The 24,404-nt window shown below is 37.2% G+C and overlaps 1 pseudogene; it reads right to left on the bottom strand.

Annotated features, from left to right (window-relative positions):
- Positions 1–22,997: 22,997 nt before the first annotated feature.
- Positions 22,998–23,949, bottom strand: LOC122740271 (annotated as a pseudogene).
- Positions 23,950–24,404: the final 455 nt, after the last annotated feature.

Raw genomic sequence — 24,404 nt, 5'->3', positions numbered from 1 at the left:
TATTATGCTATATTTAAAAAATTAATTATGTGGAAAATACTTGCAAAGTTTAAATGTCATATAAATCTTAAGCTATTGTTATAACTATTCATTATAAAGAGTAGATATAGTTACTGCATGTATAGAATTACCTATTTACCTCAAAACAGACGTAATATGAATAGTAGGATTATAGATTTTGTGATGTAAAAGACATTAGAAGCCATCCAGTCCAGATTCCTCATTTTATAAATGAATAAACTGAATCACATCACGGCTAAGTCACTTGTTCAAATTATGCATTCCGTCCTCATCTTCAATTCATATACTCCTTAGCTTCCTTCAGTGTTCAGATCAAATGCTGTTTCCAACTTGAAACAACCATCAATTACCTGGTGTTACTACATTCTCCCAGAAAAATGACTTTATATATTTAGTTTGCAGGATATTATCAACTCATTGTTTCTTGCCCTGCATCCTTCTAAGTCTATCAGACACCACATCCAAGGTTCTTTCTGCTGTACCACTTTGACTCTGTGAAGGAATGAAGGAGAATGAGAATCACAATGATTCACAAAGGGAAAATCAAAACAGAAGATAAGATAAATTTTTTTGTAGGGCCATGGGGGTTAAGTGACTTGCCCAGGGTCACACAGCTAGTAAGTGTAAAGTGTCTGAGGCCAGATTTGAAATGAGGTACTCCTGAATCCAGGGCCGGTGCTTTATCCACTGCACTACCTAGCTGCCCATATAAGATAACTTTTTAAAAAAGATATGATTGTTAAATATTTCCTTTGGCTGAGATCAAAGCATATTAATAAAAAATGAAATACGATATTAAGAAATAAAGAAGTATTTATGGATTCCAGTGAAAATGAATCTGATTAATTAAATGGAAAAATGTCATGTGACTATTACTTGAACAACACATGAGGAACTTGAAATTTCAGAAGAGAGGGGAAACATGTATTTCAAATAGTTTCTTTTTTTTTTTTTTTTTGCGGGGCAATGGGGGTTAAGTGACTTGCCCAGGGTCACACAGCTAGTAAGTGTTAAGTGTCTGAGGCTGGATTTGAACTCAGGTACTCCTGAATCCAGGGCCAGCGCTTTAACCACTGCGCCATCTAGCTGCCCCCAAAGAGTTTCTTAATAGGAAAACAATAAATGATAACTGATAAATGTGTCATATAGTCTGAAAGGTCTTTGAGAGTTCGTAGTCAGGGCAGCTATGTTGCACAGTGGATAAAGCCAGAGGCCCTGGATTCAGAAGGACCTGAGTTCAAATCTGGCTTCAGAAACTTGATGCTAACCAGTGCACAAGTCGCTTAATCCTCATTACTGAGAGAGAGAGAGAGAGAGAGAGAGAGAGAGAGACAGAGAGAGAGACAGAGAGAGAGACAGAGAGAGAGACAGAGAGACAGAGAGAGACAGAGAGAGACAGAGAGAGATCACAGGCAAGGCCAAAACAGAAAATTTAAGTTGATTTGAAGGTAGCAGTGAACCATTGGAACTTATTGAAGGTGAGGTTGGATGTGACATGCTAAGACTCAGGATTTGAATTGCTTTTTGAAGTATGGGCAAAATTTGGATAATTAGGGAGAAAGGAAAAAGTCATTTTGTATGGAAGAAGTAGTTTAAACAAAGGTGTAGGGTTTTTGGCCAATGGGGACTGTGCGCAAAAGAATGACTGTGAATAATGGATGGGGGTGGGATTGTTAATTGAATTGTAAAAACAATAACAACAATATCATCAACAACAACAACAACAACAAACCTTGTCCTGTATCGCCATACAAATTAGTATGTAGAATTCATCCTCTAAGAAAACAAGTGTGACCAATACATCATGTTTGCTGGAAGAAAACCAAACTCCAAAGGTAAGTAAAAAACTGAATAGATTTAAAAGTATGGTATCATAAGCTATAAGACAGTCTACTTCAAAAATATTGTGATTAAACAAGCAGCAGAGCATAATTCTGCTAGCAATACAATTTTGGGCTTTTAAGGGCAAGTGAGAGAATGGTAGTTGAGGAAAAGAGGAACAGAGGCAAATCAGGGATTGGTGATGCCTGCTTAGTTGTCAGAAATAAGAACTCAAGATAGCATGGGATAGGATGACAAGCATGGAGGAGTGTGCCAAGTGATCCTTACTGGAGCCATGCACATGGCAGTGCTATTAGTCTTAAGGATTTTATGTCTCTGATGGAGGGTGGCTGGCTGAGATTGGCATTACTTTATATAGAATCAGATGTGAATCTTGCTGTTTTCATTAATTGGCAAATTAATTTGATCATGTTTTGAGCCTTGTGAACTTGGTTTCCAAAGAGGAAATATGATTGCAACCCTGAGATTGAAAGGGAAGGGGTCAGATTGCCTATGTGAAACCATGGGTGAGAGACATAGAGTCCTATGAGTTTGCAGAAATGAAATTATTTGAAGTGTTCTGCTACATAGAAATCCTTCTCTTTTTTCCTAATTTGATCTATCATAATTTAAAGGCAGTTCTAGGAGAATCTTGTGATGGTCCTGTGTTGTTTAAAATCTAAATTGTGGGTTCCAATATGCCCCCCCCCCAGTCTTTGGGGGAAGCTGGCTAAAATCACTGATAAATTCAGTAAGAGTTTAGGCTTTTTTTATTTTTGTTTTTTGGTTTTTTTTGTGGGGCAATGGGGGTTAAGTGACTTGCCCAGGGTCACACAGCTAGTAAGTGTCAAGTGTCTGAGTCCGGATTTGAACTCAGGTACTCCTGAATCCAGGGCCAGTGCTTTATCCACTGCGCCACCTAGCTGCCCCCAAGAGTTTAGGCTTTTAAAGTTTTATTAAAATATATATTTTAAGTTAGTGAAGAGAGAGAGATTGAGAACAGATTCCTTATAGCATGGAAATCCTAATTCAGATCTAATTCAGTATAGCCAGAGAGAAAAATAGAAATTTCCTTTCCTAGCAGGCCACATGAAAAATCTCACCACCAAGCCAGTGTCTGAATGAATAAAAGCCCCCCCCCATCCCTTCTCCATCTGCCACCACGCTCATTCATCCTCACCAAAAACAGAGTTCTTCTATGAGCTAGTGCCCACTTCCTAGTTCCTCTCTTCTTCCCCAAAAGGGGAGGTCCTTCATGCTGGTTGGTTGAGAGTGGTCTCTTGCTGACATCAGTAGTACACCAACACGTCACTCAGGGCCAGCCAGGTGTGGCATTCATCCAATCATCCTTAAGTAGGTACTTAGTTTCTCATTCTCACCCAATTTAAACTATACTAAATCAATCAGGTTGGGCCCCTGGGTGTCTGCCAAATTCCATTATTTTATCACAGTCATCTTCCTGAAAAGTCATTTTCTAGTCATTCCCTCAAGCACAGGGGCTCTGATTTAAGTTAATCTTGCTTCTGCCCATATCAGAGCTTATGGATGAAATATCAAGAGGCAAAAATATCAAAATGGGCACTTATTAATTACTTCCTATAAGGCAGGCATGGTGTGTGGGCATTTTGTGGTGGTGGAGGTGGTTGACTCATTTTAGCCTTTTTTTTTTTTTGAGAAGTTAACAAATTTATTTGGTGAAAGCAGAGAGCAGGTAGACTAAAGAGGACATGTGATGGGGGTTAGAAGGAAGAATGTTGGCAAACCTGACAATGTAGTTAGTTGCTTCAGGGGCAAAAGGATCATTCTCACACTGAGAATGTTAGATTTTTTGTGGAAAGGAGGCTTTTGTTCTGAGCCATTCAGCACCATCCAGATTAGCTTTTCATAGCTGATACAACTATTGCTCTCCTCATGCCCTGCAACCAACACTTCCACTTCTTCCTCTGTCATCTTCTCACCCAGAGTGATGAGGACATGCCGTATTTCAGCCCCTATGACTGTACTGTTCCCTTCCCTATCAAACACCCAAAGCCCTTCTACATAGTCTTCATATGTGCCCTGGTCCTTATTTTTTGCTATAGTCTGCAACATTGGCAGAAAGTGTACTAAGTCCAGAATCTTCACATTTATCTCATTACTCTTGGGATTCCCTTAGACCTTAAGCATTGGTGAGGTTCTGGCCCAGGGTCCACATCACATCCCCATGCAGGCTATATAAGATCTTTCCATCCCCCATGTGGTCAAACAGCTAGAAGGCCTCCTTGAACTCAGCAGTATGATCCTCCATGAAGTCACATATCTTGGCCATGCATCTTGGTCTCTGCTGCTACTGCTTCTGCTGTATGTAATGGCTCTCCATTTCAGTCATGTTTGACTCTTCGTGAACCCATTTGGAATTTTCTTGGCAAAGATACTGGAGTTCTTTGCCATTTTCTTCTCTACCTTATTTTACAGATAAACATACAAAGACAAAAAAATGCCCCCCACCCTTAAGAAACTTGCATTTGATGAGGTGGCTAACTTGTATATGTATAAAGTTTTATATAAGAAGTACAAAGTATAGATGTGGGGTTAGTAATAGCAATATTGTTATAGTTATTTAAAGAATCATTTTAGATGGTTTTTGGTTCTATACCTAGAATATCATCTCTGAACCATATGTCTGGGACAAAGAGAATTTGGGTCACTGTCTTGGAAGAGCTTCAGGGTAGAATTGGTTAATACTCTTAGCGAGAAATAAGTTCAATGTGATTCCTATTGTTTTGGCACACTGCCTTTATTCTTTTGGCTATGATTTTCAAAGAGTCAGTTTCATTTAAATAAAGGATTTGTTAAATTTCTGACACTTTTCACTTGGATGATTATTTATAATCAATAAGAATTTATCATCTTTCCACCACAAAACAAAACATTGTTTTAACTTTGGTAAAATACTTAATGATCATTTTTTATGATTGTTTATGGTTTATCCAGTTGTGTTGAGGTTTATTCAATAAGTAAAAGAAATACTATATTATATTTAGTTGGTCTTTTAATGGAGTCATGAGCTTAGTGATTAAACTGTTCTGTTCAGTGGGTCAGATCACAACCTATTTGACTCTGTCATTCTTACATATGGAATCTTATCAATCTTTTTAGTGTCACTAGGGGACTTTATCTGGATCTTTTGACATAGGGTGCATATTGGTTAATACCTGGAAATAAGGGTTTTTCTCTTTTATTTTCAAAACATGAACTGCAAACCTTTTATAACTGTTCAATAACTTCCTTAATGTTGGTACTTATTTTTAATCTCACTCACTATGTGTTTCCTGGTTGCCCATTTTGTTACCTCTGACTTTAATTCTTCAAAGATGTTTGTTTTACATGACTCATAGATGTATACAGTAATATCACTGGAAACAAATTTTTACTTAAAAGATGAGACACTTTTTCAAGAAGAAACTTAGGATACTGTAAAGATAGAGTACACTTTTCTAAAGCAATGAAGCCTACCCCTTCCCACACGGAATGCTGTATGTATTCAAAGTTTTCCCAAGAAATAGAGAGATAGATAAGATAATAAGATGTTTATGTGTATATACACATATGCATATATATGTGTGTATATATGTATATATATATATATATATATATATATACACACATATATATTTGTACATACACACATATATGTGGGGGAGATATGTATACCAACCCACAAAAAGACCAACTCTATGAACTATCCATCCAACTGGCTATTATATTCTGGATAATATTGAGATGTATGTCTCAAAAATATCTCAAACTCAGGGGAACAAATGGGAATTGAATGAAAGAGAGAACTTTCAGCATTTGTTATAAAAAGACTTGAGCTTAAGAAAAAACTTGACTTTCAATTGCAAGACCCTAGAGAAGCATAAAAATGGAAACAGGAAAAAGATCATAAGGGATATTAAAAGGTTAAACTGTTTACAATCCTACATGAGAAGATGATACTTGTAATTGATAAAAACTTTCTTATTATTAGGGCAGGTGGATGGAGTATCTTTAGACAGATGGCACATGATTGAGTTGAATATGAACGGATGATATCTTTAAAAAATAAAGTTAAGGGGTGAGAGAGGAATGCACTGGGAGAAAGTAAAAGGGAGAGGTGGAATGGGGTAAAGTATCTCAAAAGAAGCAAGAAAAATCTTATGGAGTGAAGGTGAAGATGGTGGAGGTATGGGAGAGTGAGTGAGCCTTTCTCTCATCAGAATTGGCTCACAGAGAGAATAACATATACACTCAGTTGGGTAGAGTAATCTAACCCTGCAGGAAAGTAGGAGGGGAAGGGGATAAGGAGGGAAGGGTGAAAGAAGGGAGGGCAGATTGGAGGAGGGGGCAGTCAGAAGCAAAAAACTTTTGGGGAGGGAGAAGATGAAAGAAGATAGAAAATAGAGTAAATATCATGGGGAGTAAATATGATAGATGAAAATATAGCAATAGTAATTGTGAAAAAAACTCTGAAGCAGAAGCAAGAGCAATGTAAGATTATGATGACAACTCCCCCAGGGTTTATTGAATGCTGATTGGATGATTGAAATAATGATTTATTCATTGATGGATTGATTATGGATGAAGATGAAGATTAATTGATGAGGATTGATTAATGATGATAAAACAGTATGGTATTACTTTGTTGGGCTATTGTGAAGAAAAATTTTTGTCAGGTAGAAGGTATTATATAAATGTTATCTATTACTGTTGTTGCAATAATCAACCTCATGGGTTTATTTTAAGGCAATCTTTTAAAAATATTATATAAATGTAGTTTAATATAAAAATGATGAGCAGGATGCTATTAGAAAAACCTGGAAAGACCTACATGAGCTTATGTAGAGTAAAATGTACTGTATACAAAATAATAGCAATATTGTAAGATAATCTGTTGTGAATTACTTGGATATTTTCAGCAATGCAATGATCTAATACAACACTGAAGGACTTATGAAAAATAAAATCCATCTACAAAGAAAGAACTTATGGTATCTGAATACAAATTGAAACATAATTTTTTGTTAGTTTCTTTATCAGAAGTTTTGTTATTGTCTGCTTTCTTTCACACCCTGGCTAATGTGGAAATGTTTTGCATGACTACTCATGTATAACTCATATTGAATTGCTTGAGTTCATGGTGGGGACTGTGGGGAGAGAGGAAGGAAGAGAATTTGTAACACCGCTTTTAAAAGTTGATGCCAAAATTTGTATTTACAGGTAATTTGGGAAAATAAAAATTCTAAATAAAAAAATATATACTATATGTACATAGTTGTCTTTGTACATTGTTTTTTGCATTATAATGTGAACTCCTTTAGTTCAGGGCCATGGTTTTGCCTTTATATCCTATGGTTATATCTCAGTGCCAGGCACAGAATAAGTACTTGAAAAATCCTTTTTGACTTACTGACTGAGCAGTAGAGTAATAATTTGGAGATTACAGAAGGCAGCAGAGAGAACAAGTTCCTTTCTATGAATCAGAGTTGAGAGTCAGTAGGATACCAAGTGAAGTTTCAGTGTCTGAAATAAGGAGAACTTGAAATTTTTTATTTCACCCTATTTGCAGTAAACCATCAACTTGATAATGAGACTTTGATTTTGGGGAAAACTAAGATCCTTGTTTTTCTGAGGTACACATTTGCTTTTCTGTCTTATCACTCTTTTATGTAACCCAGTTACAATGGTTCCTAATGTTCTTAGTAATGTTTTTTTTTAGAGCAGAGGGACTTGATTGACAACTGGGGGAGAGAAAGGTTGAATGGAAACGTGGGTTGGTTTGATTGACAATGTGTAGTATCTGAAAGATAATTGTCTGCACATTGCAAATTTGAGGTAAGTAGCTGCTGATATGAAACTTAACCTCCCCTCCGTGATCTGGGTTATAGGCAAAGGCCATGTGGGGGTAGGGGACTTCTGCAGAGATCAAGAAGGAGTTGCTGCAGCTGCTTCTCAGAAGCTCTGCAGACTAGGAAGGATGAAAGTGGTGGCCACCTCTAGCTGAACTGAAAGTATCTTTGTAGATGATGGTAAGCTGAAGTAAATGCTGCTCAGAAAATATTTTTATAATTCAATAAAAACAACTATTAAATTCAAATGTTCTGGCTCCAAGTATAACCTTTTTTTAAATTAATAAAGTATTTTATTTTTTTCCTGTTACATGTAAGATAGTTCTCAACTTTTGTTTAGACAAGCTTTACAATTTCAGATTTTTCTCCCTCCCTCCCCCCTCCCCTAGACATCAGGTAATCTGATATAGGTTATATATATATATATATATATATATATATATATATATATATATATATATACACATATATACATACATAATAACATTAATCCTATTTCTGCATTAGTCATGTTATAAGAGAAAAAATCAGAGCAATGATGAAAAACCTCAAAATAGAAAAAAAAACAACAGCACCAAAACCAAAATAAATAGTATGGTTCATTCAGCATCTATACTCCACAGTTCTTTTTTTTTCTCGGATTTGGAGATCCTCTTCTATCATGAGTTCCCTGGAACTCTTCTGTACCATTGCATTGGTGAGAAGAATATAGTCCATCACAGTAGATCAACACTTAATGTTGATGATACTGTGTACAATGTTCTTCTGGTTCTGCTCATCTCACTCATCATCAGCCCACGCAGGACCCTCCAGGTTTCTCTGAACTCCTCCTGCTCATCATTTCTTACATCACAATAGTATTCCATTGTATTCATACAAGTATAACCTTTTTACAGAACCAAGAATTAAGATTATGACAAAGATACCTCACTTTCCCTCTGATAATTACTATTCACAGAGGACTACGCAGATAATGCTAACCCCCATAGACTATTAGAATTATTTATGGACTTGTATTAGTTCCCCTTGCTCACCTAGCTGAAAATAACTCTGTAGCCAAAAAAACATAGTGGCAAGTTAAATTAAAACAGCTGACGGCCAAAACTGTGCAGAGAAGTGAGCAAGGTTCATGAGCTCTCAAAAAGAACATTAAATCAAGCATCTAAATGGATTTTGGAAGTACAGAACATACAAAAAGACAGAGAGACACAATGATCCAACCTGAAATAATTGAGAAGACTTCAGAAAAGGTCGGACTCACTCAGGCAAAAGGGGAGCACAGCCCACCTCTGCACAGTGCAGCATGAAGGGGGTCAGGGCAAGTCAGCAGGAAGCTCTAGGCCACAACCCAGTAACTGAGGCCCCTTGATACTGGCTCAGCAAGCTGGGGGTGCAGCAGACCAGTGTTGAGATCCACCAGCACCACCTGAGAGGGCAAGCTGCCAGCTAGAAGAACACCCACAGGACAGGCACAACCAGACCTGGCCACCCCAGCACACTAGGACCAAGCCCAGAGAGCAAGCCCAGGGCAGTGAGAAATCTACAAGCCATAGAGGCCTCAGAGTATAAAGCCAGTAACAGAGCCCCTATCTCCCAGCACAAGAAGCTTGAAACAGTGACCCTGGTGCCTCAGGAGCAGACCTCAACTTAAAAAAAAATAAGCTTCAATATGAGTAAGAAAATAAAAAGAGCTCTTACTATTGAGAGCTTCTGTGTAGACAAGGAAGAGCAAAACACAAACTCAGATGAGGAAAATACTCTCAAATTACCTACATGTAAAGCCTCAAGAGGAAAGATGAATTATTCTCAAGACCAAAAAGCCTTCTTGGAAGAGGTCAAAAAGAATTTTAAAAATCAATTGAGAGAGGTAGAAGAAAAAATGGAGAGAGACATGAAAGCAACACAAGAAAATTATGAAAAAAGAATTAGCAGATTGGAAAAGGAAGGACAAAGATTGACTGAATACAACAATTTCTTTTAAATATTCATTTGGCCAAATGAAAAAGGAGGTGCATAATCTGACAGAAGAAAACAATGTCTTAAAAATTCAAATTGGACAGGTGGAACATAATGACTCCATGAGACACCAGGAATCAGTCAAACAGAATCAAAAGAATGAAAAACATAGAAGAAAAAGTGAAATACCTCAGTAGAAAGACAACTGACAAGGAAAATAGATCCAGGAGAGACAATGTGAGAATGCCTGAAAGCCATGATCAGAAAAAAAGTCTAGACACCATATTCCAGGAAATTATCAAGAAGAACTAAGCTGGTATTATAGAATGAAAGGATTAAATAGTCATTGAAAGAATCTACTGATCACCTCCTGAAAGAGACCCCAAAAGGAAAACTCCAAGGAATATTTAACCGAATTCCAGAATTATCAGGTGAAGGAGAAAATACTCCAAGGAGCCAGAAAGAAGCAGTTTAAATAGCACGTAGCCACAGGAAGGATTGCTCAGGACCTGGTCCTGGCAGCTTCAACATTAAAGAATCACAAGGCTTGGAATACAATATCCTGGGAGGCAAAGGAGCTTGTATTGCAGCCAAGAATCTATTACCAAGAAAAACTGATCATTCTCTTTCAGGGCAAAAGATGGACATTCAATAAAATAGGGGACTTTGAAGGATTCCTGATGAAAAGACCAGAAGTGAATAGAAAATTGGATCTTAACATATAATACTCAAGATAAGTTTAAAAAGGTAAATAAGGGGAAAAATTATTCAGTAAGGTTAAACTTACATACCTACATGGGGAAATAATACTTATAACTCTTGAGAACTGTATATATATTTGGGCAGACAGAAGGATTATACATAGAAAGTATAAATGCAAATTTATGTGATGTGATGATATAAAGAAAATTTAGGGATTAAAGAAGGAGTTTATGGTGAGAAAAGGAAAGAGGAGGTGGAATAGGGTGACTTACATCTTATGAAGAGGTGCAAAAAACCTATTACAATAGAGGGAAAGAAGGGAGGGGTTAACAATATTTCAACCTTACTCTCACTAGATTTTATTCAAAGAGGGAATAACATATACGTTCATTTGGATAAAGAAACTTAACTTATTCTTTAGTGAAGTAAAAGGGTAAGAGGAAAAGGGGGGACCAATAGAAGGGAGGGCAGAAGCAGAGGAGAAAAGGTAAAGAAAATGAAGCAGGGCTTATAAAAGAAAGGGCAGGTATGGGGAGGTAGGGATAAGAAGCAAAACATTGATGAGGAGGAATAGGGTGAAAGAATGGAGGAAAAGGGCATAAATAGAATGGAGGGAAATTGACAGGAAACATAACTGTGAATATGAATGGGAATCAATCTGCCATAAAATGGAAGTATATAGTAGAGTGGATTAAAAGCCAGAATACTACAACATGCTGTTTACAAGACACACAATTGAAGCAAGAGATACACACAGAATAAAGCTAAAAGGTTGGAGCAGAATATATTATGCTTCAGCTGAAGTAAAAAATGAAAAAGCAGGGTTAGCAATCCTTATCTCACACAAAGCAAAGACAAAAATAGATCTAATTAAAAGAGATAAGGAAGGAAACTACATCTTGCTAAATGGTACCATAGATAATGAAGAAATGTCAATACTAAACATGTACACACCAAGTGGTATAGTATAAAAATTCTTAGAGGAGAAGTTAAATGACCTAAAAGAGGAAATAGACAACACAACTATACTAGTGGGGGATCTGAATCTTTCCCTCTAAGAATTAGATACATCTAGCCACAAAATAAATAAGAAAGACATTAAAGAGGTGAAGAGAATGATAGAAACGTTAGATATAATAGATGTCTAGAGAAAATTGAATGGGGATAGAAAGGAATATAACTTTTTCTCAGCAATACATGGCACATATTCAAAAATCAACCATGTATTATGGCACAAATACTTGATAGTGCAATGTAGAAAGGCAGAAATAGTAAATGCATCTTTCTCAGATCATGATGCAATGAAAATTACATGTAATAAAGAGCCATGGAAAGATAGACTGAAAATTAATTAGAAGCTAAATAATCCCATCCTAAAGAATGAGTGGGTCAAACAACAAATCATAGAAACAATCAATAACTTCATACAAGAGAATGATAATTATGAGGCACCATATCAAAACCTAGGGGATGCAGCCAAAACAGTGCTTAGGGGAAATTGTATATCTCTAAATGATTACATGAATAAAAAAGAGAAAGAAGGGTCAATGAATTGGTCATGCAACTTAAAAAGCTAGAAAAAGAACAAATTAAAAATACCAAATTAAATACTAATTTAGAAATAATTAAAATCAAAGGAGAAATTTATAAAATTGAAAGCAAGAAAATGATAGAGTTAACCAATAAAACTAAGAGCTGGTTTTATGAAAAAAATAATAAAATAGATAAACCATTGTTTAATTTGATTTTTTTAAAAAAGAAAGAAGAAAAACAAATTACCAGTATCATAAATGAAAGGGAGTGTTTTTACTACCAATGAAGTAGAACTCAAAGCAATAATTAGGCCGTATTTTTCCAACTGTATGCCAATAAATTTGGCATTATAAATGAAATGGATGAATATTTATAAAAATACAAACTACTTAAGTTAACTGAAGAGGAAATAAAATCCTTAAATAATCCCATATTAATAAAGGAAATTGAACAATTCATTAATGAGCTCTCTAATAAAAAATTTCCAGGGCCAGATTGGTTTACAAGTGAATTGTACCAAATATTTTAAAAAAATTCATTCCAATTATTTGGAATTATAATTTTGGGGGAGAAAATGGGTGAAGAAGGAGTTCTACAAATTCCTTTTATGACATAAATATGGTGTTGATACCAAAACCAGGCAGAGCCAAAACAGAGAAAGAAAATTATAGACCAATTTCCTTAATGAATATTGATGCAAAAATCTTAAATACGCTATTAGCAAGGAGATTACAGCAAGTTATCACCAGAATAATACACTATGACCACGTGGGATTTATACCAGGAATGCAGGGCTGATTCAACATTAGGAAAACTATCAACATAATCAACCACATCAATAAGAAAACTAACCAGAATCCTAGGATTATCTCAATAGATGCAGAGAAAGCTTTTGACAAAATATAGAACCCACTACAAATAAAAACACTAGAGAGCTTAGGAATAGGTGGAGCTTTCCTTAAAATAATAAGCAGTATATACCTAAAACCATCAGCAAACATTATATGTATTGGAGATAAGTTAGAGGGATTCCCAATAAGATCATGGGTGAAACAGGGATGTCCATTATCAACTCTATTGTTTAATATTGTACTATAAATGTTAGTTTTAGCAATCAGAGAAGAAAAAGGAATTAAAGAGTTAGAATAGGCAAGGAGGAAACAAAACTATCCCTCTTTGCAGATGATATGATGATATACTTAGAGAATTCAAGATAAGCAACTCAAAGATTACTTGAAAAAATTAATAACTTTAGCAAAGTATGAGGATATAAAATAAATCCACATAAATCATCAGCATTTCTATACATGACCAACAAAGTCCAGCAGCCAGAGATAGAAAGAGAAATTCCTTTTAAAGTAATGGTAGAGGGGGCAGCTAGGGGCACAATGGATAAAGCACCAGCCCTCGATTCAGGAGTACCTGAGTTCAAGTCTGGTCTCACACACTTGTCACTAGCTGTGTGACCCTGGGCAAGTCACTTAACCCCCATTGCCCTGCCAAAAAATATTTTTAAATAAAGGTACACAATATAAAATACTTGGGAGTCTACTTGCCAAGACAAACTCCAGAACTCTATGAACACAATTAAAAACACTTTTCACACAAATCAAATCAGATCTTAAATAATTGGATAAATATCAATTGCACTTGGATAGGCTAATACAATAAAAATGACAGTTCTACCTAAATTAATTTACATATTCAGTGCCATACAAATCAGACTACCAAAAATATTTTATAGAGGTAGAAAAAATAATAACAAAATTCATCTGGAAAAACAAAAGGTCAAGCTGTACTATAAAGCAGCAGTCATAAAAACTATTTCTTGCTGGCTAAGAAATAGAGTGGAGGACCAATGGAATAGGTTATGCACAAGAGACCCAGTAGTAAATGACTTTAGTGCTGTACTGTTTGATCAACCCAGGAATCCAGCTTCTGGGATTTTTTTTGACAAAAACTGCTGGGAAAACTGAGAGTATGGCAGAAACTAGGCATAGACCAACATCTTACCCCTTATCCTAAAATAAGGTCAAAATGGATACATGATTTTTTTTTTTGCTGAGGCAATTGGGGTTAAGTGTCTTGCCCTGGGTCACACAGCTAGTAAGTGTCAAGGGTCTGAGATTGGATTTGAACTCAGGTCCTCCTGAATCCAGGGCCAGTGTCCTATCCACTGCACCACCTAGCTGCCCCAGGTACATGATTTAGACATAAAAGGTGATACCATAGGTAAATTAGGAAAGAAAGGTGTAGTTTATCTCTCAGATATTTGGAAAAGAGAAGAGTTTGGTACCAAACAAGAGATAGAGAATATTATGAAATGCAAAATGAATTATTTTGATTACTTCAAATTAAGATGTTTTTGTACAAACAGAAGCAAATGCTTCCAAAATCAGAAGAGAGACAGAAAACTGGGAAACAGTTTTTAGAGCCAGTACTTCTGATAAAGGCCTCATTTCTAAAATATATCGGGAACTAAATCAAATTTATAAGAATCCAAGTCATTCCTCTATTGAAAAATGGTCAAAAGTTATGAATAGGCAGTTTTCTGATGAAGAAATCAGTTATATATTGCCATGTGAAAAAATGCTCTAAATCACTAGTGATTAGAGAATTGCAAATTAACACAACTCTGAGGTACCACCTGATACCTATCAGATTGGCTAATATGACAAAAAAGAAAAATAATAAATGTTGGAGAAGTTGTAGGAAAATTGGAACACTAACACATTGTTGGTGGAGCTGTGAACTGATCCAACTATTCTGGAGAACAGTTGGAACTATGCCCAAAGGGGCATAAAGCTGTGCATACCCTTTGATCAAGCAATAGCACTATTAGGTCTTTTTCCCAAATAGATCATTAAAAAAAGGAAAAGGACCCACATGTACAAAAATATTTGTAGCTGCTCTTTTTGTTGTCACAAGGAATTAGAAATTGAGGGGTTGCCAAACAATTGGGAAATGGCTGAACAAGTTGTGGTATATAAATGTAATGGAATACTATTGTGCTGTAAGAAATGATGAGTAGGCCGATTTCAGAGAAACATGGAAGGACTTACATGATCTGATGAGGAGTGAGATGAGCAGAACCAGGAGAACATTGTACACAGTATTAACAACATTATGCATTGATCAACTGTGATAGACTTGATTTTTCTCTGCAATACAATGGTCCAAGGTAGTTCTGAAGGACTCATGATGCAAAATGCTCTCCAAATCCAGAGAAAAAACACTGTGGAATCTAAATGCATATGGAACCATGCTTTTTTCTTTTGTTCTATTTTGTTTTTTTTTTTTCTTTTTTGAGGTTTTTCCTTTTTGCTCTGATTCTTCTCTCATAACATGACTAATGCAGAAATAAGTTTAATGTGATTGTACATATATAACCTATATCAGATTACTTACTGTCTTTTGGAGGGGGAGGAATGGGATGCAGTGAGACAAATTTGAAACTAGAAATCTTATAAAAACAAATGTTGAAAATTATCTCTACACGTAACTGGAATATAAGATATTTATACAGAATTTTTAAAAATTGAATATATAAAAACAGCTGACCACCCCTAGATTAAAGGCAGAGAAAAACTTCCATAGGGGATCTAGAATATGGACAAAGTGTATTTTTTAACATGATATGATCATTTCTTCCCTAGCTTGGTTTCTCTTTTATCACTCCAGATCTTCAGATGATCAAAGAGTTAAGATTTTGAGATCCTAAAAAAGTTGGGTTATGCCATATTTTATTTTATATTCCAATTACCTTGGCACAGTGTAAGTCCTTGGATATGAAATCCATGTATATGTTGAGTAGAATTGAATTGAAATTAGAAGTAATATATATTTTATGTAGGGGCAGCTAGGTGGCACAGTGGATAAAGCACCGGCCCTGGATTCAGGAGTACCTGAGTTCAAATCTGGCCTCAGAAACTTGACACTTACTAGCTGTGTGACCCTGGGCAAGTCACTTAACCTCAATTGCCTCACCAAAAAAAAAAAGAAGAAGTAATATATACTTTATCTGAAGAGATGTAATGAAACCTTTAATTCAATCTTGGTAACAGGGGCTAATTGACAGAGAATTTTTTTTTTAATTTCCTATCAATTAGATTTTTTTAAATATGCTCAAGAAGTCCTTCACATATTATTTTATTTATTTATCTATTTATAATTTTTCCCAAAGTTACATGTAAAAACAGATTTTAACATCAATTTTTAAAATTCTCTGTTTCAAATTCTCTTCCTCCCTCCATCCCCAAACGCCCTTAAGAACTCAAACAATTTGTTATAAGTTATACATGCACAGTCAGGCAAAACATTTCCACATTAGCCAGGTTGTGAAAGAAAACAAACAAAAAAACTTTAGAAAAAGTAACTAAAAAAATTATACTTCAATCTGTATTCAGATACCATCAATTCTTTCTCTGAAGATGGATTGCATTTTTCATAAGGCTTTCAGAGTTGCCTTGGATCACTGTATTGCTGAAAATAACTTAGTCATTCACAGCAGATCATCTTACAGTATTGCTGTCATTTTGTATACAGTACATTTCACTTTCCATCAGCTCATTTATGTCTCTAGTAGTGGTATTACTAGGTCAAAGAGTATGAATGCTTTTATAGCCTTTTGGCCATAATTCCAAATTGCTTTATAGAATGTTTGTGTTAGCTTACAACTTTAGCAAGAATTTATTAATGTCTCATTTTTCCCATATCCCCCACAATATTTATAATTTTTTCTGTTGTCCTATTATCTAATCCATATGAGGTAGTACCCAGAATTTTTTTGACCTGAATCTCTCCACTCAATAGTGAGTTAGAACATTTTTTTTAAATATGTCTATAGGTGGCTTTGATTATTTCATCTGAAAACTTCATGTCTTTGGCTCATCTATCAGTTGGAGAATGGCTCTCATTTTAACAAATTTTATTCAGTTCTTTATGTGTTTGAGAACTGAGGCCTCTAAGACAAACTTGCTTCACTTTTTTTTTTCAGTTACTATTTCTAACTATATTTCCCTCCATCCTATTCCCTCCCCATGCCATTTACTCTATTTTCTATCTTCTTTCACCCTATCCATCTTCAAAAGTGTTTTGCTACTAACTGTCTCCTTGCCCAATCTGCCCTCCTTTGCTTCACCCCTCCCCCTTATGCCCTTCCCCTCCCACTTTCCCTCAGGGCAAGATATATTACTCTACCCAATTAAGTGTGTATGTTATTCCCTTTTTGAGTCAATTCTGGAGTAAGGCTTATTCACTCCCCCACACCTCTCCCACCTGTTATACTATGGCTGTGAGCTCTGTGTGCCTGCACCCCTTCCCTACCTGGGCTGCAACTCAAGACTGCTTCCTGGTTCCAAGCATGGCAAAATGACTGTGTTCTGCCTCAGTGCCAGCACAGACCCCTGCAATCTCCCCTGCCCAACTGATCGATCACCTCACCAGTCTGTGAGCTGAGTTCCAGAAGTAGCTGCTACAGCCTTTGATTCTAAGGCTCTTGAGACCTGTTTCTCTGGGCCAGCCTGCATGTGGCTGGATCTGTGCTAACATGGCCCAGATCTGAGCTCCACTCTTACCCCAGTACAACAGAACTTTCCTACTGACCTTCCAAGATGTCTTTGTCTGGAAAATGATCTCACTCGATCTTTTTGTGGATTCTACTACACCAGGAATTGTTCTTTGGCATTATTTGGCTCTACCCAAATAGTATTTTAGCAATGATGAATTTTTGTCATTCCTTTCTCTTAGTTAAATGTCATTCTATGCATGGGGATGGGCCCTAAAACTGGATATGCACTGAGGTTATTCCTACTGAGACAAATAGCCTATCACTTGTCAGACACATGTAATCAGCAACTCTAGGTTGGTCTTTTGGTTTCTCTTAAATAAATGAAGTTCTATGTCAAATATAATTGGTAGCTGGTGCAGGAAGAGTCTTCCCAGAGTGAGCCATAAAGAAGGGGGGCTTTTTGAGGTACTCTCTTTGTTAGAAAATTGCCAACATGTAATCTCTCTGACAATTGCTTTCATTTTGACCTTGACAAGGCGATTTACTGCTCTTGGGGCTCCTTTTCCTTAACTATAAAATGAGTGTGTGGTGGTAGGAGGAAGAAGTTGGACTTTTTGGCCTCTGAGGTCCCTTCCATCTCTAAATATATAATCTTATGACTCTTGGACTTATGTTAGATGAGAGAGAGTTGGGTGGAGAGGGAGAAAGAAGGAGAATTTTCCTTTCCTTATTTCCCAGAAATTATAGCAGCTCCATGCACATGGCAGCAAGGGCACCAACTCACCTGGCTAAGCCTGAACCTGCAGCCAAAATATCAATGGTGGTTGGGTAGATGAAGGCACCTCACTACCCATGGATTGAAAAAAATTTAGATAAATACTTCTGTAGGGGATCTAAACTGTTTAAAATCTCTTTATATTGACAAAATATTATCAGTTCTTCCCCAGCCTTGGTTTCTGTTATTACTCCTGATTTCCAGATCATTGAGTAATGTGGTAAAATATGAAAGTTTTTAACAGTCGGTTAGGATAACTGAAAGACGCCGGTTTTTCAAGGACCACCCTTTTGGGGAGGAGATGAACAGTCCGCCTGCTGCACATGTCAGACTGCCTGCCGGGTTTTTTGACTTCCGGGGTGGAGAGAACGGGAGTAGGCCTTTTTGCCCGCTTGCCGGGACTCCTGACGGGGCGACACAGACGGTCTCTCTCTCTCCAAAGGTGGCCTTTTCGGTTTGGTGAGTTTTTATAAGGAATATAGACTAAGCCTAGACTTAAGACTCCTAGACATTCTATAGTCGCAAACCCGGCTACGATAATTTCATCAATTCCCTATGAATCTACATGTTTCACAGTGGTAGACCTTTGCTCTGCCTTTTTCTCCATACCAGTACATGAGGACTTCCAATATTTATTTGCTTTTACCTGGAAAAATAGACAGTGGACCTGGACTAGACTCCCACAGGGATTTGTAGACAGTCCCACATTATTTTCCCAAATTTTACAGCAGGATCTGGCCTCTATTACCTTTAAAGACTCCACACTAGTACAATATGTTGATGACTTACTTTTGGCCTCTCCTAATGCTGAAATTTGTCAGGAAGATAGCCGTCACTTACTGCTGGAGCTGCACAAGAGAGGACACAAAGTTTCCAAGACAAAGGTACAATGGTGTTTGCCCCAGGTAGAATATTTAGGATTTATTTTGGCTGCTGGAACTCGCTCTGTCTCTTCTAAGCGAGTCCAGGCCATTCAACAACTCTCTGCCCCCACTACTAAGAGGCAGTTGAGAGTCATTCTGGGAGCAGCTGGGTACTGTAGACAATGGATACCCTCTTTTGGTGAAATTACTAAACCTCTCATAGCTCTTACAAAAAGTTCTGTTCCAGACATTTTACAGTTGGATCCCCAGAATCTCTCAGCCATAAAAGAATTAAAACGGGCCTTGTTATCAGCACCTGCCCTAGGACTACCAGATTATAGTAAGCCTTTCACTCTCTTTGTGCATGAAGAAAGGGGGGTGGCTTCTGGAGTTCTGACTCAGACACTGGGGCCTAACCAATGCCCTATAGCCTACTATTCAACTCAGCTGGACCCTGTAGCGGCTGGAGCGCCACCTTGCCTTAGAGCAGTGGCAGCCACAGCCCTTTTGGTAGAAAAATCCTCTGATTTGGTCCTAGGTAACCCTCTAACTGTGTAATGCCCTCACGAAGTGGAGGCTCTCTTACTACGTCACAGGACACAAGCCTTTTCAGATCAAAGGCTGGCTAAGTATGAAATAACCCTGTTAAGTAATGAGAATATCACTTTAAAATGCTGCACAGTTCTTAATCCAGCAACACTACTCCCTAACTTACCATTCTCGGGGGAACCGTTGCATGACTGTGCTTGTTTAGTTGATATGGCTGAAAAACCCCGTGACGATCTTTTTGATACACCTTTAGAAAATCCTGATCTTGTTCTCTATACAGATGGTTCCTCATTTATGAGAGAGGGAACCCGTTTTACTGGAGCTGCTGTAGTTTCTGATTATGACACCCTCTGGGCAGCTTCTCTGCCTTCCCATTTTAGTGCACAGGCTGCTGAACTTGTGGCTCTTACACAGGCCTGTAATATAGTGGCACAGACAAAACTGATGCTAGAGAACTCCACATTTTCTACCATAAAGAACATTATGACAGCATTAGAAAGATCAATGACAATTCAGAAACCCCTGCCACTTTGGCATGCAGAGAATTGGGGAACCAGTTAAAACAATGTGGCATACCCCAAACTCTAGCAGCTTAAATACCTTAAAATTTAACAAGCATTTCCTTCCACAGGCAAAAGCACTGAAGCACATGGCCTAGTTTTCTGGCACACCTCAATTTCTCCCACCCTTTCCCTACCCTATACCTATTTTTTTTTTAATCCTTTTTGGTTTTTGTTTTGTTTTGACTTTTGAAAGGCACTGAAAAGACCTGGAATTCACCACACCTTTAAGTTCTTTAAGAGCACAAAAGGGTGCTTAGCTAATCTTTTGCCTTTTATTTTTGGTTTTTGGTTTTGCTTTGTTTTTTTTTTTTACTTTTGTTTCTTTTGCTTTTCTTTAAAAACCCGATTTTGTAAACTAAGTGACTTTTCAAATGCATTTTAAGTATATGCTATTGCATATTGAATCTTGCTAATTGAAGTCTTATTTCTTTTTGATGAATTAATCACCACTTTAAGTATCTGCTACTGTTATACTAGAGAATTCATGTATAAGATGATGTGGTCTACTTGCTAAAAGAAGATTATGTAATAATGTCTAAAAGAAGATTATGTAACAATGTCTAATATAATCAGCTATTTACATTCGTTTATTATTTATATGTCATTATACTCTGGGTATGGTTTGGAATTATTGTATATATCACTAATATGTTCTCAGTTATGCAGCATAGCACACATTTTTACCATCATACTGTCTTTGGTGAAATTAATGAGATTTCAGAAGTATGGAAACATCATTTCAGAGACTAACTTGCTGTGAACTCTGATGCAGGCCCTGGAGAGAATATATGTGCAACAAAAGGAGAGACAGGTATACGTAAGTCCATGGTTTACTTATGATGGTGACTATGTAGAGCACAATTACTAGGCACAGTCCAGTATTCATCCTCTCTCCCTCCTAATTTAACCTAATTTAACTGAACTTACTTATCTTTTTATCTCACTCAGTTGAATTCACCTGTGGCCTAGCACAATCACTGGCTGTCTCGGAACCATGAGATATGGTATGATAACCTTTCCATAACATTTTCAGGTGTCATGAACACATACTAAATTTGACTTTGATCCAGACACGTGGTGGTAAAAAGTGTTACTGATTGCAAAACTACCTCAACCCTCTATTGGAAGTCTAAGGATATAAAGAAGGGAATGTAATGGAATTTATTAATTTGATCATTGACAATGCTATGCTAAGGTTTTAAAAATACAGCAATTCAAACAGTTAAAGAAGATAATCCAGCTTTCCAGACCAGAGTCCAGAGTCCAGAATCCAGACCAGAGTCCAGAATCCAGTTTTCCAGACCAGAATCCAGTTTCCTCCTGATGACATCTTACCACTTCAAGAAGACAAGAGAACTCAGAGACTTTATATGAACTGTTTTGCTTTATTAGCTTTTACTATCTCCTTTCTGTTATAATATATACTATCTGTAACATGTACTCTCTGCAGAGGCTCTCCCTTTGCAAGACTAATGTCAAAGCGTCGGTTCATGAGGAAAAAAAAAAATCGCCCCTCTGGACAAAACTTTCCTCTCTTCCTTTTCTATATTGTTGTTCGCATATTATTAGTCAGCAAAAGTTATTATATTCTTTTTACTGTTCCATCAAGGAAACATTCTGTTTCTTGAGGAAGCAAAGGGGGGAAATGTGATAAAATATGAAAGTTTTTAACAGTCGGTTAGGATAACTGAAAGACGCCGGTTTTTCAAGGACCACCCTTTTGGGGAGGAGATGAACAGTCTGCCTGCTGCGCATGTCAGACTGCCTGCCGGGTTTTTTGACTTCTGGGGTGGAGAGAACAGGAGTAGGCCTTTTTGCCTGCTTGGCGGGACTCCTGACGGGGCGGCACAGACGGTCTCTCTCTCTCTCCAAAAGTGGCCTTTTCGGTTTGGTGAGTTTTTATAAGGAATATAGACTAAGCCTAGACTTAAGACGATTTGTATTGTATTTCTATTTTCCTATCCTTCTAATCAACATCACCTTGTGACTACCATACAATAAAGGCTCTATCTAGAAAACCAGAAGCTTCTTCCATTTACTAGTCTGGGAAATAAATTAGGGAAAAGTTAAGTAGGGGAGATTTATGATCTAATATCCAATTTTATTCTCACAGTAACCACCTCTAGAAGGTAATCCTTTCAGAAGCTTGCATCAATATCTCACAGTTTTAAAATCCCTGTCATGTCTACTGGTGCTTCTCAGTCAATATATAGTGGGTAGAGATCTGGATTTGGAATCAAGTAGACCAGCCTTTGAAACATACATCAGAAATCAATAACTGTATGTCCCTGAGTAATTCCCTTAATTACCCTGGACCTCAGTTTCTCCATCTACAATATGAGGAACTTTGGGCTCAATAAACACTAAGTTCAATTCTAAGTTCCAAATCTATAAGTTAATGAGAGGTTTCCCTTATCAAAGTGGCCTTAAAGGTTCATTTTCTTGACTGTCTCTCTAGAAGTCCAACTAAGTTTAATGTCAAGTACATAAGGGGGAAGTCTGGGTAAATGCTGGTCTGTGAATGGAAAGTCATTTCTGATCTCTGTCTCCATTTTAATACTATAAGGAAGGAGAGAGCCTTCATTTACCACTTCAATTATTGAAATATTTAAGATTGCTTATGTTGTTTTGGCCAATTGAAAAATAATAAGTGTGGCACTATTCAAAAGCATTTTTTAAATTTGCAATAAAAGCTGAGGCATTTGAAATGATATTGTGTCTAAAGAAAGATCTTGAATATTTGAAAATGCCTGTCTGAGGAGCAAACTGTTCTGATTTTTTTTTTCAAAAGGCAGAAATTAATGTCTTTATTTAAAAATCTGATTATACTCGACCCTTTTATTGAATGCCAATGGTCACTTGCCACACCTGCACCAAGTTGTCTGTGTATCCAGCAAAGAGAGTCTGGTCATCAGCAGACCAGGCTATGGAAATACACTGGAGAAGTACAGCCTTGCTGTTGGTATTGATTAATTCTTGCTAAACCTCATCCACAATGATTTTACCTTCTAGGTCCCAGATCTTGATGCTGGACCCAGTGGCAGTATAAAGCCAGTAGGGATCAGGGCTGAAGCAAAACGCATTGATTATATCACCACCATCCAAAGTATAGACGTATTAACCCTCATTGAGGTCCCACAGCAAGGCCTGCCCATTCTTGCCTCCAGAGGCAGAAGAGAGAGCCATCAGGAGAAACTCTAACTGTGTTTAGGTAGCCTGTGTAGCCAATGTAGTTTGTCTTCAGTTTGCAGTTGGCCACATTCTAGACCTTGACCAGCTTGTCCCAGCCACAGGAAACAATGATAGGGTTGCTGCTATTGGGTGAAAAAACAGACACCGGACACCCACTCTGAGTGGTTCTCATCCTGCACAGTGCATTTACAGAAACCCAGGGTGTTCCTCAGCTTGATAGGCTTATCCTGGGAACCAGAGACAACATGGCAGTTGTCTGAAGAGAAGGCCACACTCAGCACATCCTTGGTATGACCAACAAAGTGCCTGGTGGTAGTGCCAGTTGTAAGATCCCACTTAGCGTGCCATCCCAGGAGGCTGAGAGTGCAAACTGGCCATCAGAGGAAATAACCACATTACTAACAAAATATGAGTGACCCCTGAGGGCACGCTGGGGAATCCCATAGTTTATTTCATCTCTGTTAAGCTTCCACATGATAACAGTCTTATCTCGGGATGCTGACAGGATCATGTCTAGGAACTGGGGAGTCACAGTGATCTGGGTCACCCAGCCATTGTGGACTTTAAGGGTACCCTGAAGGGTCATCTGTTCAGTCATTATAATGAGACTTCAGGGGATTGCTCCAGGAGAAAGGTTGGATCCAGATTGCTCAGAGAGAGCCCAGCTAGCACTCCTACACATTAGGAGCCCAGCAAGAAAAGAGAGCAAATTGTTCTGCTTCTAAAAGCTACCCAATCACAAGTCTTTGGAGAGCTTAATAGGCATCAATGAAAAAAAGAATCCAAGACACACAAAATTAAGCAATAAAATTATTTTGTTTAGGCATCACTAACTCTTTTTCTTTCCTTCTCATTCTTTCCATTAATATTTGTTTCTCAGATGAAGGAAGTATATCTCTAAATAATAATAATTTTGTTGTTGTTCCATGCCAGTCATAGACTAAAACTGAATTTGTGAGCCCAGGTGGGTGCTGTCACCAACAAAACAAATCCTCAGAGAGATTGCTTGCAATCAAATGTTGAATGCAAAGTATAACAAAAACATGGCAACAT

The sequence above is a fragment of the Dromiciops gliroides genome, chromosome 2 (genome assembly GCF_019393635.1).
Source record: "Dromiciops gliroides isolate mDroGli1 chromosome 2, mDroGli1.pri, whole genome shotgun sequence".
Taxonomy (NCBI): domain Eukaryota; kingdom Metazoa; phylum Chordata; class Mammalia; order Microbiotheria; family Microbiotheriidae; genus Dromiciops; species Dromiciops gliroides.
Note: the sequence above shows the minus strand (reverse complement) of the source record. Positions and strands in the feature narration are given on the sequence as shown.